This window comes from Ornithorhynchus anatinus, chromosome 10, assembly GCF_004115215.2.
Source record: "Ornithorhynchus anatinus isolate Pmale09 chromosome 10, mOrnAna1.pri.v4, whole genome shotgun sequence".
NCBI lineage: Eukaryota > Metazoa > Chordata > Mammalia > Monotremata > Ornithorhynchidae > Ornithorhynchus > Ornithorhynchus anatinus.
In genome coordinates this window covers 32,904,339-32,922,646 of record NC_041737.1, presented here as the reverse complement: position 1 = coordinate 32,922,646, position 18,308 = coordinate 32,904,339, and the positions used below count along the sequence as shown (strand labels likewise).

Here is an 18,308-nt window from a genome sequence, read left to right as displayed (position 1 = left end):
GATGGCCTATGCAGGCAAGGACCACCCTGTGGCAACAGTGACCATCTATCTATACATGAGGCACCGTGGCCCCGAGGTGACAACCGAATCCTAGGCTCCAGGGTGTCCGCAGCCCCGGGTTCTTCTCGAGGAAGGCAAGCGCAGCAGCAGTGCTGTCGGGGATCGGATGCCGGGAGGAAAGGCCAGGAGGACTGCCTGGTCGGATTCTGGGGGAACCAGGACACGATACCTGGCTGTTTCCCCGGTGCAGGACACTCACTCCCAGTCCCAGGGCTGCACCTTGTTCTTTCGCTGGAAGGGATTTTTCATCCACTTCCAGATTTTCGATATGCAGCAGGTCCTCTTTTCTCTCATTGGTCTGCCACCTGCTCCCTCTTGGGGCCATATTAACGATCTCCTGAGGATGAGAGCACCCAGCCCGCAGTACATGGACGTGGGCCTGGGGACTCTAAGAGGGGGCATGCGGGGTGGCTCCATCTCGAATTTGTCAAGGTCATTGTCGTTGTCCTCCTTCTTCCTCTTCTCGTCCTTTTTCTCTTCCTGCTTACACTCCTGCTTCTTCTGCTCCTCCTCCTTCTTATCCATCTTTTCTTTCTTCTCCACCTCCTCTTCCTCCCTCTCCACCTCCTCCTTCTGCTCTTCCTCCACCTCTTCCTCCTCCTCCTCCTCCTCCTCCACATTCCTCTTTTCCTCCTCTTTCTGCTCTTCCCCTTCCTTCTCCTCCTCCTTCCCTTTCTTCTCCTCCTTCTCCAGCTTGTCCTCTTCCTTGTCCAGATCCTCCAATTTCTCTTCCTCCTCCACCTTTTCTTCTTTCTCCTCCACCTCCTTCCTTCTCCATTCCACTCCCCGCTCCACCTTCTCTTTCTCCTCCTCTGCCTCCTCCTCCACCTTCTCTTTGGCCTTCTCCTCCTCCTCCGCTGGCACGATTTGACAGATTCCAAATAATTTATTTGGCTTCCTTATTGAGGCCAGATGATGGAAACTGTGGAGGCCAAAAGAACGGAGAATTAGGATCCAGGGTCTCTTGGTTCATCTCCTCCCCGTCCCGCTGCCCCTTGCTCCAGCCTGACCTGAGCAGGGTCTCTGACAAGCCCAAGGACCGTCAGACAGCCCCTCTGCCTGCCCCCCACTACATCCCTCGCCCTGAGCCCCCTTGAGGGAGGTTTTTCTCTGTGAGACATTTCGCTGCAGTCGCTCACCCCCAACGTTGCTGCCATGTCCCGACTGATAGCCGGCCATGGCGGCACAGGCTTGTGGAGGTGCCATGTTATATGGACTCCACCCTCCTCCTCCCCTCGGAAGGGTAAATCATCGAGGCAACGCTCAGAGTGTCGGGGGGATCGGTGATGAGGTCAGTCACGGTTGGGGAGGGGCAGTGATGGGGGTGGGGTAAGGATGGGATGAGGCCTATGAAGGCGAGTCAGGTAGAGTGCAGTTCACAGAGGGGGCTCTGAGTGGGGACACACCTCATGACCCTTCGGTCCCCCAATTCAGTGCGTTTGTTTCCTCTGGACTGGTGAAGCCGACGATCCGGGGCTGACTACGCCCCGCCTGGGCCAGAGAGGGCCTTGAAGCCAGACCTCCTGTCGATTGTCCCCGCCAAGTCCACTCCCCACCGGCCCTCTCCCTTTCAACCCAGTCCCCCTCTGGCCCAGTTCCCTTGTGGTCCACCCTTCCCATCACCTGATTTTTCCTGCAGACTGACTGACCCCTCAGAGTCCTCCAGGCTGAGGACACCAGGGAGTGGACCGGGGCACAAAGCTGAGCTCCTCATCTTCCCTCCCAAGCCTTGTCTTCTTCCTGACTTCCCTATCACCGTGGGTGGTACGACCGTCCTTCCCGTCTCTCAGGCCCACAACCTCGGTGTCATCTTTGACTCGGCTCTCTCGTTCACTCCACACATCCAATCCGTTACCTAAACCTGCTGGTCTCACCTTTATGATATCGCCAATATCCGCCCTTTCCTCTCCACCCAAACGGCTATCTTACTGCTACAGGCTCTAGTAATATCCTGGCTAGATTACTGGGTCAGACTTCTCTCTGATCTCCCTTCCTCCTCTCTCTCCCCGCTCCAGTCTATTCTTCACTCCCCTCCCCAGCTCATCTTCCTGCAGAAACGCTCTGGGCATGACACTCCCCTTCTTAAAAAGCCCCAGTGGTTGCCCGTCGACCTCTGCACGAAACAAAAACTTCTCACTCTAGGCTTCGAGGCTCTCCATCACCTTGCTCCTTCCTAACTCTCCTCCCTTCTCTCTTTCTAGTGCCCACCCCGCACGCTCCGCTCCTCTGCCGGTCACCTCCTCACTGTCCCCCGTTCTCGCCTATCCCACCGTCGACCCCTGAGCCACGTCCACCCGCGGTCCTGGAATGCCCTCCCTCCTCACCTCCGCCAAACTAATTCTCTTCCCCTCTTCAAAACCCTACTTAAAGCTCACCTCCTCCAAGACCCCCCCTCCCCGCTTCACCTCTCCGCAGCTAAACCCTCTTCTCACCCTCTCCCTCTGCTCCTCCCCTTCTCCCATCCCATCCCCCCAGCCATGTACTCGTCTGCTCAAATGTGTAGATCTACATTAGCCTATTTATTTTGTTAATGGGATCTACATCACCCTGATTCTATTTATTTGCTATTGTTTTAATGAGATGTTCTTCCCCTTGATTCTATTTATTGCCATTGTTCTTGTCTGTCTCCCCTGATTAGACTGTAAGCCCGTCAAAGGGCAGGGACTATCTCTATCTGTTACCAATTTGTACATTCCAAGGCCTTAGTACAGTGCTCTGCACATAGTAAGCGCTCAATAAATACTGTGGAATGAATGAGTAAAACAATGCTCTGCAGTCAATATTTGCTCAGTCTATTTCATGGTGTTTGATTGGCAGTTACTATGTGCCAGCCACTGTACTGAGCGCTGGGACTGGATGCAAACTCATCAGATCGGAGATAGTCCATGTCTTACATGGGACTCATAGTCTTCATCCTTGTTTTACAGATCAGCTTACTAAGACCCAGAGAAGTTAACTGACTCTCCAAAGGCAAAGGGCAGATAAGCGGCAGAAATTGGAGTGGAACTGGATTCTCTGACTCCCAGGCCCATGCTCTATCCCCAGGTTCCACTGCTTTTATTGATTTTAACTGATGTCTACTTGTATTGATGTCTACCTTCCTTCGCTCTAGACTGTGAGCTCGCTGTGAGCAGGGATCGACTCTCTCTTTATTGCTGTACTGAACTTTCCTAAGCGCTTCGTATGGTGCTCTGCAAATAGGAAGTGCTCGATAAATACGATTGAATAAATGAATATAAGGGAAGAAAGTGAGGCCATCCCCCTTGACTCTGTCTTTCCCCATCCTCTCCCCACCACCTCCTTTACTCCAGGCCTTCCTTCTTCTTCTCCTCATACTTACAGTGCTCTCCGCAGACCCTTCCAGAATCCCCTCTGGGTGGGAGGCTGCCTGCTCCCCTCTGCCATGCTGGCTCTGTAAAGAAAACCGTTGGGCGGGAAAACCTACAGTCAGTGGGGATGGCGGTGACCCCTCAGTCTCCTCTGCTTTTTCTCTCCCCCGGTTCCAACCCCCACCCACCGCATCGGGGGGCTAACTGTGTTGTGTTGTGTTGTGCTTTGGCCCACTGAGGGGAGATCCTGAGGGGAGAACTGATTCCCAGCTGGGAGAGCTTTCCCAGAACTCAGTACAGTGCTCTGTCCACAGGTAGTGCTCAGTCTATGCCTCTCCCCTCTTACCACTCCTACCATTCTTACTCCTGCAGTGGGATCACTGGCCATGGAAAACCCACTCCAACATTTCAGGGAGTGAGACCATTCCTCTCCCTCCCTTCGCTGGGCAGGTCTGGCCTCTAGGACCCTTTCCTGAGCTTGTGTCCTCAATTTACAGCCTCCCCATAACCCATTTCTCCCTGGGGGATGCCCCCATCTACATGCCCACGGAGACTCCCCTCACCCGGGGGGCAGCAGCGGGTCACGGCTGCTCTGCCTGAAGTCAGGACGTCTCACACAGGTTTGGCCGATTCAAAGGTTTGGGGTCTGGAGAACAACCTCTTGCCTGGTTGGTCCTCGGGAACAGACAGGGACCCGGGGGTGGGGGAAGGGGCCAATGTGGTTATCGCAGTTGCCATGGAGATGATTGTTGCGTAAGGAGATTGGGGGGCGGGTCCCGAGGGACCTATTCTGAAGGGGCGGAGCTTGTCTTGATCGGGTGGCCTAAGGCTAGTGTGGCCTTTAGAAGGGGCCATGGACATCACCCACCCACTGTCGAATTCGCGCCTAGTCCCTTTGTCCTCTCTCTTTTTTCTGATGGCATATTTAAGCTATTTCTAGGTGTCAGGCGATGTTCTAACCGCTGGGGTAGATATAAGCTGATCGGGTCGGACCTATTTAAAGCTCATCTTACCGGTAAGGTAACTGAGGCCCAGTGAAGTGACTTGCCCAAGGTCACACAGCAGACAAGTGGCAGGGCCGGGATTAGAAGCCAGGTTATTCAGGCTCCACTAGGTCATGCTACCCTTCATTCATTCATTCAATCCTATTTAGTGAGTGCTTACCGTGTGCAGAGCACTATACTAAGCATGCTTCTCTCCCCAACTTCCCGTCCCCATCCACTGCTCAGAATACAGAAAAGTTCAAAGCACCAAACAATAGTTATAATATCTGTGGGATTAGGTAAACTCTTACAGTGTGCCCAACGCTGCACTAAAAGTCCCAGGGTAGGTAATAATGGTAGTGGTGGTGGTATTTGTTAAGCACTTACTAAGTGCAAAGCATAATGATGGTAACTGTGGCATTTGTTAAATGCTTACTATGTGCTGGGCACTGTTCTCAGAATGGGGGTAGATACAGGCAAATCGGGTTGGACACAGACCCTGTCCAACATGGGGCTCGCCACCTTAATCCCCATTTACATCTGAAGTAACTGAGGCAGAAAGCATTGATGCGACTTGCCCGAGGTCACACAGCAGACGAGTGGCAGAGTAGGGATTGGAACCCACGACCTTCTGATTCCCGGACCCGAGCTCTATCCACTACACCATGCAGAACACAATCAATCCATCAATGGTGTACGTTAAGCACTTGTCTGGACCGCAGGAGCCTAACGCCTGAAGGGATGATCGGAGTTTTCCTTTCTCTAGCCCTTTCTGGATTTCCAAAGCCTTTTGCAGCTGTGGCATCCATTTCGCCTGGAGGTGAAACATTAATGTGCCCAGATTTGTACTTTGCCGATGGGATATCCATCACGTCATTATTTTCATTTCTGTCTCCACTTCTTAACTGTAAACACAATGTGAGCAGGGAATGTGTTAGCCAACTCTCTTGTAGGGTACTCACCCAATTGCTTCATTCAGTTCTCTGCAGCAATGGGCCCTTAACAAACAGCACAGATTCATCGATTGATTAATGTTGAAGGGTGGGTCCAATTTCCTTTTCTTATCTTTAACTCCACTCTCCTGGGGTCCCTCAGAAAACCTGCTTCTCATTCAAATGGCATTTGACTCATTCTGGGAATCCCAAGATCTTCCCGAACTCAATGCCACTGGGTCTAGGCCTTAAGGGGATTCAGTCTGGCCTAGTGCAAACTGCCCTGGCCTGGGCGTCAGATGGACCTGTGTCGCGATCATGGTTCCACCACTTGCCCATTGAGTGACCTTGGGCAAGTCACTTCACTCCCCTGTGCCTCAATTCCCTCAACTGCAAAATGAGGATTCAGTATCTGTTGGGCCTCCTTCTTAGACTGTGAGACTCATGTGGGACCTGCTTATCTTGTATCTGCCACAGCACTTAGTACTGTACAGTAGAGCATGTAGTACAGTGCTTGGAATATAGAAGGAGATTAACAAATACAATTTTTATTGATATCATCAATATTATCACGAATTTTTGACTTGGTTCCATGTGAACAGGCCTCGCCCTAACCCTATCCAATTGCATTTATTGGTTTTGCCATTGTAATGTGATGGCTACTCCAGTCGAGTTGGTAGCCGTGATCCCTGCCCTCATCCAACTTGCGGTCTACCATGTAGACTGCACTTAGTACAGTGCTCTGCACACAGTAAGTGCTCAATAAATAGGATCGAACGAATATTCAGAGGGTTCAGGACTGATTTCTTCACTCCACCCTCAGCCTCACAGCTCTTATGCAGCACGGCGTAGTGCATAGAGCATGGGCCTGGGAATCGTAAGGTAATGAGTTCCAAACCTGGCCCCTCCACTTGTCTGCTGTGTGACCTTGGGCTAGTCACTTAACTTATCTGCGCTAGGAAAAGTCCAGGGAAAAGATGGAAGAGGCAGGCCTGCAGCTAAATGGATAGAGACCGTAATAACGATAACGGAAAAACCGTTAGTAAATTTGCAGATTATGGCAGAGGGCGGGGCGCTCTGGAGTCAATATATCCATAGAGTCGCTATAAATCGGAAACGACTCGATGTCACTTAAGAATTATTATTTTTATTATTCTTATTGTTATCTGCGATTCATTTATTTCTATTCATATATTTCCCCCTCTAGACTGGAAGCTTGTTGTGGGTAGGGAATGTGTCTGTTATATTGTTTCAGTGTACCTTCCCAAGCGCTTAGTACAGTGCTCTGCACACAGTAAGCATTCCATAAATAGGATTGGCTGACTGGCTGACTGACTGGCAGAAGAGGAATCGGGTGGAGAGATGATTGAGCGTATCCTCAGGATTCCGTGATCTTTCCTCTCTCTCTCCTCTGCGGCTGCCATCGGCTGGACCGCCATCTACTGTGGGCAGAGAGTGAGGCACAGTTACCCACAGAGGACAAGTCTATGCCGAACTAGTTCGGAGATAACATCTTGGGGCTCTACAGGATGGACCACACTCACCTGCGAAAAAGAACCATCGCCATTGTAATCCATGTCAAGTAACAATAATAATAATACTTGTGGCCTTTATTAAGTGCTTACTATGTGTCAGGCACTGTAATCAATCAATCATTCCATCACTGCTACTTACTATGTGCCCAGTACTGTGCTGTGTGAGGGAGTACAGTAGGGGTAGTAGACACGATCCCTGCCCAAAAGAAATTTATGGTCTATTGCGTGTGGACTACCATACAAAGTGCTAGGGAAGCTCCCGGGGAGTTGGTAGACATGATCCCTGCCCTCAAGGAACTAACAGCGTGGCTCAGTGGAAAGAGCACGGGCTTCGGAGTCGAAGGACTTGGGTGCTGGTCCTGGCTCTGCCACTTGTCTGCTGTGTGACCTTGGCCAAGCCACTTAACTTCTCTGTGCCACAGTTTCCTCATCTTAAAATGGGAATTAAGACTGTGAGTCTCACGTGGGACAAAATGATTACCCGGTAACTACCCCAGTGGTTTGAACAGTGCTCGGACAAAGCACTTGGCAAATACCATAATGATAGCAATCATTATTAGCACAGTACTGATTTATTCACTCCATCCTCAGCCCTACAGTCATTATGTACATATCTACAGTTTATTAATTCATATTAAAATCCATTTCCCCCCTTGACTTTCAAGTCACTGTGGGCAGGGAACGTGCCTATCAATCTCTCGCATTATACTCTCTCAAGGATCTAGTACAATGTTCTGCAAACAGTAAGCTCTAAAAATATTATCGATTGATTGATTGCCTACAGTACTAAGGACTCTGGCTCTGTGGAAAGTGCCAGGGCTTGGGAGTCAGAGGTCATGGGTTCGAGTCCCAGATCCACCCCTTGCCAGCTGTGTGACTGTGGGCAAGTCACTTAACTTCTCTGTGCCTCAGTTACCTCATCTGTAAAATGGGGATTAACTGGGAACCTCACCTGATTACCCTGTATCTCCACCAGCACTTAGAACAGTGTTCTGAACATAGTAAGCCTTAACAAATACCAACATCATTATTGCTATTAAAGTCAAAAACAGTCGATCAATCAATCAGTGGCATTTATTGAACACCTACTAAGTGTGGCGTATTGTACTAAGCCATTGGGAGAGTACAATATGACAGACCTGGCAGACATAGTCACTGCCCAAAATGAGCTTAGAGCCTAGATGGGGAGAAAGACATTAATATGAATAAGAATTTATGATACATAATTTAAAGGTACATGCATAGCTTAAATATAGACAGAATCCTTGCCCTTGAGGTGCTTAAAATCTCACAGAGGAAACAGAGTATTATTTTATACTGAGACGTTTTATAAGAGACATTGCTGAGGAAGGCAAAAAAAGGATCAGTGGACTCTCTTAGAGGCTTCAGAGAAGGGGGCTTCTGCCAATCGGTATACAGGAGCAATAGTGAAAACTGCCAATTAAGCTCCTATGCCTGAAAAGTTATTCCCATTGGTTCAGGGTTTCACATTTAGGAGACAGACTGACTGATCAAGGACGCTTTCTGAGCAGCCAGGATATATATGCAGTCACAGACAAATGATCAAAACTGAAGCACCTACAGTTCAATTATTAGGAGATTCAAACAGTTCAAAAGGTCAACAATATTTGAGCAGTCATCGGGTAGAAAAGCTCAAAAAATCCATGGCCACTTTCTATCGGTGATATTGCGCTCTCCTCTGACGGATTGATCAGGCTGCCCAATTGCTAGAGCTCTCCAGTACCAGTACAAATACCACCACCACTACCATTATTACCTACCCTGGGACTTGTAGTGCATCACTGGGCACACTGTAAGAGTTTACCAAATCTCACAGATATTATAACGATTGTTTGGTGATTTGATCTTTTCTGTATTCTGAGCAGTGAATGGGGATGGGAAGTTGGGGAGAGAAGCACGTTTAGTGGAGCCTGAATGACCTAGCATCTTATTCCGGCCCTGCCACTTGTCTGCTGTGTGACCTTCGGTATGTCACTTCACTGGGCCCCCGGGTGAGGGGAGTCTCCTTGGGCATGTAGACGGGGGCATTAAGGACCATCTTACGGCATCTACCCTACTGTTTAAGGTGCCTGCAGCAATTTTCCTTGCCCCATACTTCTCCCTGGCATTGTTCACGTGATGCGGTACAGCAGGTGCCATCATCCTCACACTTGTCAAACTCGCTGACATCCTCCTCACCCCCTTTGTAATCCTGGCATCATCCCTTTGGTGCTGAGCAGTGGCTGCCATCTTCCTTCCCCCTTTTCCTCTTGCTTTGTCCCAGTGGGCTAAGTCGGTTTTCACCATGTGTGGGGACCCTGTACTGCATCCTTGTCGCTGTGTTCTGTTGCTGGCCCCCCATTCCTCTGCCCAACTCTTCTATACCAATCCTTATGGGCCTCACACTGGAGCAGCTGGCCCTAGGGAGATTCTCTCTAGGGCACTGGACCCCCCCCCAGCCCATGGATAACACTTCTCGGCTTCCCACCCGGCCTCCCACTCTACCACGGGCTCCAGGCCGAACTTTCCGGTCAGACCGGCTCCAGCAACCCAGGACAACCGCAACTTTGGCACACCCGCGATGCTGACAGACCACCATGTGACCCCCACACCAACCACAGAGCCTCCCCTACGGCATCTCCTCAAACTGCTGCCACCACAGGACACTTCTGGACCCCTCATCACCACATGGGAGAGATCCTCTTGCCCTGACCCCTGGCCCCATCTTCCCTGCCTCCTGCCCAGGGCACAGCCTGCCCTGCCTCACGGTCCAACCATCCAAGACACCTCCCCCCGATCCGGGAGGATCCCCAGTGACCCCACCTCCTTTCCTGTTTAAGTTCCCGCCTCATCCCTCTGATCTTCGGCCCAGACCGAGGCCGGTCCCGCTGACGAGTCCCAGAACAAAGAGCCCTGTGGTCATCCGAGCCGGCCTTGTGGCATTTGTTCGGCACTTTCCTAAGTGTCTCATGCTGTATTGACTGCAGGAGTAGAGAAGATTTATTCAGATTACCTACAGTCTCCATCCCACGTGTGTCTCACAGTCTACTTGAAAGGGAGGAGAGCTAATTCACTCATCTATTATACAGGTGAGGAAACTGAGGCCTAGAGAAGCTAAACGTGAAGTCCTACAGTTGGCAAGTTGTAAAGGCAGATAGAGAACCCAGGTCCTGTGACTCCCAGTTTAGCCAGCAACCACCACCCATCAGCAGCCCAGAGGCATTCCTAGTAGAGAACATCCCTCGGTAAGAGAAAGGACCCTTCCGTTGCCCTGGAATAATTACCAATACGAGAACGAGATGACACGTCATGAGGTCCACAGTATCACAGTTTTCAGGCTTACCCACCGGTGCAGAGACCAGTGGACCACTCCCCTCGGAGCAACGACTCCAGCCTACCCCGCTGGGGAGATGTCCAGTCCTGGGAAAGGGATTTCTGCTTCTAACCAGACCCACCCTCTGGGCCGACCATGGTCCCGATGGACACCAGATCTGAATTCTGTAGTGACTCATACGGGCGCGGTCTGCGTGCGCCTATGAGCAGATGGGATGACACGAGTCTACACAAACTGTGGGGCCGGTGTTGGGGGGTCCACACCTCTCTTCTCCAGTAACATCCCTCCCCGGTCACTCTGAAAATGGTTGCTGGGGCTGAACTGCAGAACTCAGCAGCGGGGGCTGGGTCTGATGGCAAAAAAATGGAGTCCTATCCAGCCAGGCCAGAGGGCAGACAAGGTGAAAGCTGAATGTTATCCAGGGCATCAAACCAGATAACTGCCCTTTGCCTCCAGGGGACATCTGGGCCCCCAACCTCTTCATGACACTGTTTTCTTAATGTTTCACTTTTTCCTTTTCTTATTCTGTTCCCTTTTCCCCCATATATCAAAATTCATTATTTATTCATATTAATGTCTATCTCCCTTCTCGGGATTGCATCTGGAGGGGTTCCAGTACGCTAACATTTTGACCTAGGAGGGAAAGTCAAGCAGAGGCCTACCCATTCCATTCCAAACTTGGGCAGTGGCTAGCAAGTGAGTGGCAGGCAATATGCTACAAGTCAAAACTCCCCCGTGCAGGGCAGCAGTGGCAAGGGAGAGAGTTGAAGGCAGAGACTCAAGTTGACTGCTCAGAAGGAGGCACCAGGAAACCACTTATGGATTTTAATCAAGAAAATTCCACGGATCCACTACCAGAACGATGGCAGATGGAGGTGGGATGTTCTGGGAGAGATGTGTCCATGGTGCCATGGGTGCGAGAGGACTCAGTGTCATAAGACAGGACAAGAATGCCTGTCTCCCAAACTAGAGCGCAATCTCACTATGGGCAGGAAATGTGTCTGCTAATTCTGATGAACTGTAATAATTCATTAAGTGCTTACTATGTTCCAGGCACTGAACTAAGCCCTAGTAGAGAAGCTGCATGGCTTAGTGGAAAGATCTCGGCTAGAGCGTCAGAGGTCATGGGTTCCACTCCCAGCTCTGCCACTTGTCAGCTGTGTGACTTTGGGCAAGTCATTTAACATCTCTGTGCCAAAGTTACCCCATCTGTAAAATAGGAATTAAGACTGTGAACCCCACTTGGGACAACCTGATAAACTTGTATCGCCCCCTGGAATTAGTATAGTGCTTGGCACATAGTAAGCTCTTAGCAAATAGCACCATTATTATTATCATTACTCTCCTGAGTGCTTAGTATACCACTCTGCACATAGTAAGTGTTCAATAAATGAGATTGATAGATTGGTTTTACCATTCCCCTTACTCATTTCTTATTCCGTTGGGCAGAAGAAATGAACGGGCAGGAGGAAAGTCAGCAAATGGGAATCACCAAGCCTGGTGATCAATGAACTAGGGATTAGACAAGATCCCTGTCCTCAAGGAGCTGACAATCTACTCTCTGTGCAAAGCACAGTGCTCAGCGTTTGGGTGAGTACCTGTCTGTTGTGTGACCTTGGGCAAGCCACATAACTTCTCCATGCCTCAGTCTCGTCATCTATAAAATGAAGGTTACAAAGTTGTTCTGGATGGCTACCACATTAATTCAGACATTTATCCTGTCCTGCCTTAATTACTGTATCACCCTCCTCGTTGACCTCCCTGCCTCCAGTCTCTCCCCTCTCCAGTCCATAGGTCACTCTGCTGCCCGGAGCATTTTTCTACAGAAATGTTCTGCCCATGGTTCTTCACTTCTTAAGAACCTCCATGCCTGCAATGTACAACTAAAAGTTATACAGCGTCAAAGGGAGTTCTACAGGGAACCCCAACTGCCCGATGTTCAGGCGGGATTCCGGAAAAGACGAGGGACGTGAGATGCTTTGCTGAGGTCCGTTGGATAACTGAAGTGAAAATTCCAACATATTTTCAATATATTGAATATCAAAAGGAAGTCAGCGTGTGCTTTATTGATTATAGTAAGGCCGTTGACTGCGTGGATCACGACAAACTCTGGGGCACATTATGGATAGTGGGCATACCGGACCATTTAATCGCATTTAAACGGAACCTTATGACAAACAGGAGGCTACAATAAAACCGGAATATGGAGAAACAGATTGGTTTCCCATCAGTAAGGCTGTAAGGCAAGGATGTATCTCATCGCCTTTTCTGTTCATCCTTTAAAACACTGAATACCTAATGAGAGAAGCCGGCTTATATTAAAAGTTGAGGAATGGAGCAAAAAGAGGGGCTATATCTGAACATTAGGAAAACAAAGATCATGACAACTGCCACTTTGAAGACATTGGGAGTCGATGGAGAGGAGGTTGAAATAGATGACAATTTTTCTATCCTGGGATCGATAATCAATAATAAAGAAACTAGTAACCAAGAAATACGCCCAAGATTAAAGTAAGGGAGACTCACTACGAAGAGCCTGGAAAAAGTTATGAGATGTGCTGATGTAACAATTGCCACGAAAATACGAATTATCAACTCTACGGTGTTTCCAGTAACAGTGTATGGATCTGAAAGCTGGACAGTGAAAAAACAGGAAAGAAAGAACATCGATTCTTTTGAAATGCAGTTTTGGAGAAGGCTTTTGCGAATACCACGGATTACCTGTAAAATAAACCAAAGGATTTTGGAGCAAATTAAACCAAAGCAGTCTTTCAAAGGCCAAATGACTGGACTTAGATGAGCAAATGTTGGACACATAATCGGGAGGACCAATTCTCTGGAGAAGACACTAACGCTAGGGAAAGTCCAGGGAAAATGTGGAAGAGGCAGACCAGCAGTTGGATGGCTAGAGACCGTAACGGAAATAAAGGAAAAACCGTTAGAAAGATTGCCGATTATGGCAGAGGACAGGGCATTCTGGAAAAAGTATTTCCCTGGAGTCGCTACGGATCGGAAGTAACTTGATGGCACTTAATGATGTGTCTAGTACTGTGCTCTGCACACATTAAGTGCTTATTACAATTGAATAAATTGAATGAATGAATGAATGAATGAATGAAAAGTGCTCCGTACAGCGCTCTGCAAACTTGAAATGTTCAGTAAATACCACTGATTGACTGACAAAGAAGGAAAAGGGCAATTGCACTTGAGTTACTGCTGAGGTCATCAGGCTGGAAGATGTGTCCATAACTATTTTGGGAAGACATCAGTACATTGGTGCCTAAGTGGTACAGAAGTGCTTAATTTATTTATTCATTCATTTACATGTGTTTATTGTGTACGATACTACAGTAAACAGAAACATTTCATGCCAAAGATTAGTTTATGCGGGGGGAGGCAGATATTAATACAAAGAAACAAATTTCAGATATGTACATGAGAGCGCAAGACTGGGAAGAGGGAAGAACAAAGGGAACAAGTCGGGGTGATAAGGAAGGGTGTGGGAGAAGCAGAAAGGGGGACTTAGGAAAGACCTTTTGGAGGAGATGTGCCTTCAATCAGGCTTTGAAGTGGGGAGAGAAACTGTCTCTCAGATTTGAGGAAGGAGGGGGATGAAGGCCAGAGGGAGGATGTGGGCAAGATGACGACGGTGAGATAGACGAGATGGAGGCACAGAGAGGTTAGCATTAGGTGAGCAAAATGCACAGGCTGGATTGTAGTAGGAGGGTAGTGGGAGAGGTAGGCGGGGGCAAGGTGATTCAAGTGCTCTGTGACAGTCGGGGCATAAAAGTTAGAGGATTAGAGATTAATCCAATAGGCTGTCTTGGAAGAGATGTGATTTCAGAAGGCCTTTGAAGATGGAGAGAGCTGTGGTCTGGCAGAGTGAAGTGGCAAGGATTCGTAGGCAGGGAGAAAGTGTGATCAAGACCTACATGTAATGAAAGATGGGAAGCAGGCAACATTAAGTCAAGAGAGGAGGCAAAGCCATAAAACTGAAAATCGACCCACAGTTTGGAAGGCGGGAGGCGGACATCCAAAAAAGTAAAGGGAAATCAGTAGCATCATTATAAATAAATGGAATTATAGGTTTATGCACATCATTAATAAAAAATAAATATAATTATAATTATGAATATGCACATATATACACAGGTGCTGTGAGGCAGGAAAGAGGGATAGAGCAAAGGGAGCAAGTTGGGGTGATGGGGGGGCTGGGGGAACAGAGGAAAAGGGGGGCTTATTCTGGGAAGGCCTCCTGGAGGAGGTGAGCCTTCAGTAGGGCTTTGAAGGTGGCAAGAGTGATTGGTGGATTTGAGGAAGGAGGGCATTCCAGGCTAGAGGTCTGACATGGGCCAGGGGTCAACGGGGGGATAGGTGAGGTCAAGGCACAGTGACGAGGTTAGCAGGAGCAGAGGAGCCGAGTGTGTGGGCTGAGATGGAGAAGGAGGGAAGCAAGGTGAGGGAGAGCTTTGAACCCAGGAGTGAGGAGTTTTTGCTTACAGTCTAGGGGAGGTGTTTCACACACACACACATAAATATATATATAAAATGAATATACATATATATGCAAACACATATACACAGGCATATAGGTGTACATCCAGATAGATGCATATATATGCACATAAATATTTATATCTCTGCTCAGCCCTTTTATGTACCTGTAAAATGAACGGTACTTTCAATTAATTAGCCTGAGTCTTCTGCGTAGATATTTGTAAACCTACTTTCCCCATTAGAGGAAAAGCTCCTTTTGGATCTTTTGGACATGCCCAAGCACTTAATATAACGCACTAGGATCAGTGGGTGTTCAGTAAATACCATTACTACTTCTAGATCACCGGAGACCTCAAAAATGGCCAATTTGATAAATGTTCATTCCAGTCTTTGAGATGAGTTTGACGGAAAAATCTACTAATATTCAAAAATGTTTCTGTAGCAGTAGACGTGATAGTAATTATTAAGTATTTGTTGTGTACAGAACACTGTCCTATGTGCTGGGGATGACAACACAGGAGGGAATTCGACATGGTCATGTCTGCTGATTTCATTTCCCAAGCCACTCATCTTTGAGAATTGTAATAATAATAATTACGGTATCTGTTCAGCGTTTACAGTGTGTCTAGCACTGTTCTAAGCACCAGGGGAGGTATAGGGCGATCAGGTTGTCCCCCGTGGGGTCGCACTCTTAATCCTCATTTTACAGACGAGGTAACCGAGGCCCTGTCACCCATTGCCGGGGACAGGTTCTTTCGGAATCGGCGCGCGCGCGCGCGAGAGAGAGAGGCTGGAGATGGAAAACCTGAATTTTGTATAGAATTTATTCCGCGGGGCGGATTGAATTAATTAATTATTTAGACGCGACATTCGGCCTTCCCTTTTGGGGGAAATATGGTGTTAAAGCTTCCCCTTGGGGAGGAATTTGGTGTTAAAGCTTCCCCTTTGGGAGGAATACACTAGTATGCTACTCGAGTGTGGGCGGACACCAGGGCCCGCCCAGGAAGAGCTCGTTAATGGTTTACTCACAATGTGGTGAGGCGGCTAGTTCCCACCATGTGCGCACCCACTTGGGAGGAATCCACTTAAGCGTTCAATCTACTTATGCGCCGAGCCCATTTAGGCCTTAGACTTACTTATGCGATACACACTCGTGCGTTAAACTCACTTGCGCGTTACACTCGCTTGTACGCTACCCACTTATGCACTAAACTCACATGTGCATTATACTCACTTATACATTGCCCGCTTATACACTAAGCTCACATATGCGTTACACTCATATATTACCCACTTATGTATTCAACCCAGTTATGTGTTACACTCACCCGTTCCGCGACCCCTGTCTCTGTGCGTTGTTCCTGGTGGCAGAATGGCGTCTGGTGCTCTGGACAGGGAGAGACACGTGGGTGGCCGTTGCTACCGCTGTGATCTTCCCAGAGAGAGACCCGAGCACCAGAGGCAACAGGTATTTATTACCTTTGGTTTGGGTGGTCCCCACTTTCTTCCTGTTCAATCTCCGCCCCCTTCCGCTCCCTTCCCTTCCATACCTTATTGGGTGGGCACGGAGGTGAGGGACACCTATCTTCCCATCCTGCCTCCTCTGGCCAGAGAGGTTACGTCACTGATGGCATTTTGACCTCTGGGTAGCCGGTGCCCAGGTCCACCTTGGGACAGGCCCAGAGAAGTGAAGTGACTTGCCCAAGGTCACACAGCAGATGAGTGGCAGGGCCGGGATTAGAACCCACATCCTCTGACTCCCAAGTACATGTTCTTTCCACCAAGCCACGCTGCTTCCCTAGAATCCCCATTCCCCAAGGTTTTGCCGAGAAACTTCCCAATGAAAAGTCAATAATTAAATGTCAAAAACTGAATTCAGTTGTCATAGAGTGTATCAACAGAAATTTTATATAATTCACATCTTCAGCGAAGCAGACCTGCCCATTCTTAGTTAATCCTCTCTTCAACTGGCCGATGTGGCCACTGATCATTACAGTCCTTGTGGATATTTTGGCAGCATCAATCTCTAGGGTTACCCGTCTGTTGATGGCTTATCCACAAACAATAGAGTAGGATGCCAAATCGCCTTGTCTAGATCTGACTTCAGCCACAGATTTCCAAGATCTTTCAGGCACTCGCTCTATATGGCCAGGGGCAGAGAAATCAGAGCTCTAGCAATTGGGCAGCCTGATCAATCCGTCGGGGGGGAGCAGAATGTCACCGATAGAAAGTGGCCATGGATTTTTTGACCTTTTCTACCCGATGACTGCTCAAATATTGTTGACCTTTTGAACTGTTTGAATCTCCTAATAATTGAACTGTAGGTGCTTCAGTTCAGATCATTTGTCTGTGACTGCATATATATCCTGGCTACTCAGAGAGCGTCCTTGATCAGTTAGTCTGTCTCCTAAAGGTGGAACCCTGAACCAACGGGAATAACTTTTCAGGCATAGGAGCTTAATTGGCAGTTTTCACTATTGCTCCTGTATCCCGAATGGCAGAAGCCCCCTTCTCTGAAGCCTCTAAGAGAGTCCACTGATCTTTTTTTTTTGCCTTCTCTAAGCAATGTCTCTTATAAAATAATACTGTTTCCTCTGTGAGATTTTAAGCACTTCAAGGGCAAGGATTTTGTCTATATTTAAGTGAATATGTTTGCCAAGTTTGTCATATTGAACTCTCCCAGTGGCTTAGTACAGTACGCCACACTTAGTAGGTGTTCAATAAATACCATGGATTGATTGATCAACTGTTTTTGACTTTAATAGTAATAATAATAATGGTATTTGTTAAGGCTTACTATGTTCAGAACACTGTTCTAAGTGCTGGTGGAGATACAGGGTAATCAGGTGAGGTTCCCAGTTAATCCCCATTTTACAGATGAGGTAACTGAGGCACAGAGAAGTTAAGTGACTTGCCCACAGTCACACAGCTGGCAAGGGGCGGATCTGGGACTCGAACCCATGACCTCTGACTCCCAAGCCCTGGCACTTTCCACAGAGCCAGAGTCCTTAGTACTGTAGGCAATCAATCAATCGATAATATTTTTAGAGCTTACTGTTTGCAGAACATTGTACTAGATCCTTGAGAGAGTATAATGCGAGAGATTGATAGGCACGTTCCCTGCCCACAGTGACTTGAAAGTCAAGGGGGGAAATGGATTTTAATATGAATTAATAAACTGTAGATATGTACATAATGACTGTAGGGCTGAGGATGGAGTGAATAAATCAGTACTGTGCTAATAATGATTGCTATCATTATGGTATTTGCCAAGTGCTTTGTCCGAGCACTGTTCAAACCACTGGGGTAGTTACCGGGTAATCATTTTGTCCCACGTGAGACTCACAGTCTTAATTCCCATTTTAAGATGAGGAAACTGTGGCACAGAGAAGTTAAGTGGCTTGGCCAAGGTCACACAGCAGACAAGTGGCAGAGCCAGGACCAGCACCCAAGTCCTTCGACTCCGAAGCCCGTGCTCTTTCCACTGAGCCACGCTGTTAGTTCCTTGAGGGCAGGGATCATGTCTACCAACTCCCCGGGAGCTTCCCTAGCACTTTGTATGGTAGTCCACACGCAATAGACCATAAATTTCTTTTGGGCAGGGATCGTGTCTACTACCCCTACTGTACTCCCTCACA

At 48.3% G+C, this 18,308-nt stretch overlaps 1 long non-coding RNA gene across 1 annotated transcript; it reads right to left on the bottom strand.

Moving 5' to 3' along the window:
• Positions 1–854: 854 nt before the first annotated feature.
• On the bottom strand, positions 855–4,187 carry LOC114814682. The gene is made up of 3 exons (XR_003762460.2): positions 3,953–4,187; positions 3,401–3,472; positions 855–982 (listed from the first exon to the last, which is right to left on the bottom strand). It is a non-coding gene; the product is annotated as an uncharacterized LOC114814682 (long non-coding RNA).
• Positions 4,188–18,308: the final 14,121 nt, after the last annotated feature.